The following is an 845-nucleotide window of genomic DNA, read 5'->3' as shown; positions in this document are numbered from 1 at the left end:
AAAACTTTAGAATGTTGTATGCGCGATAGAAGAGTTAAAGGACCTAGCAACGTTCACAGTCGACGAGCTAGCCAGTTTTCTCGAGGAAGACGAGCAACGTAAGAAGAAGAAGGAGGAAACACTTGATCAATCACTTCAAACCAAGGCGTCAATCAAAGATTAAAAGGTACTCTACTCTTAAAATTTCTAAGGTAGAGGTTTTGATAGTGAAAGTAGTAAAAATGGTCACTGTGCTCAAGGAAGTAGTCATGAAGAATAATATAAGAAGAAGGGACAGCCGAGCCAAGCAAATTGACATGGAAGAGGACGCAATGGAGGAAGAGGCAGTCGATCAATTTACTCCAACATTCAGTGCTACAAATGTCATAAATATGCACTATGCAAATTATTATAACTCCGACAAATGTTACAATTGTGGTAGAACATTCAGTGCTACAAATGTCATAAATATGCACTATGCAAATTATTATAACTCCGACAAATGTTACAATTGTGGTAGAGGGCCATTTTGTAAAAGATTGTCAAGCCGATAAAAAAGTGGAAGAAACAATCAACCTAGCCTTGGTGACGCAACAAACCAAGGTCTTAGGTCTTCTCTTGATGGCTAAAAATGAAGATCTGAAAGCGTAAGAACACGACGGAGAAAAAGACGATGGCGGTAGTTGTGAGGCGGTGAAAACCGTTGGAAACGAGGGGATACACAGGGGATTCGGAAAAATCACCATATTGGAGATGAGAAAATCGAAGATGGAATCTGGATTGAACACGCAATCGACGAACGAGCCAAAGAAACTACCAGATCATCAGAAGGAGAATAGAGATTTAGAGCAACAACCAAAATCTAC

The sequence above is a fragment of the Cucurbita maxima genome, unplaced genomic scaffold, assembly GCF_002738345.1.
Source record: "Cucurbita maxima cultivar Rimu unplaced genomic scaffold, Cmax_1.0 Cma_Scf00506, whole genome shotgun sequence".
NCBI lineage: Eukaryota > Viridiplantae > Streptophyta > Magnoliopsida > Cucurbitales > Cucurbitaceae > Cucurbita > Cucurbita maxima.
Note: the sequence above shows the minus strand (reverse complement) of the source record.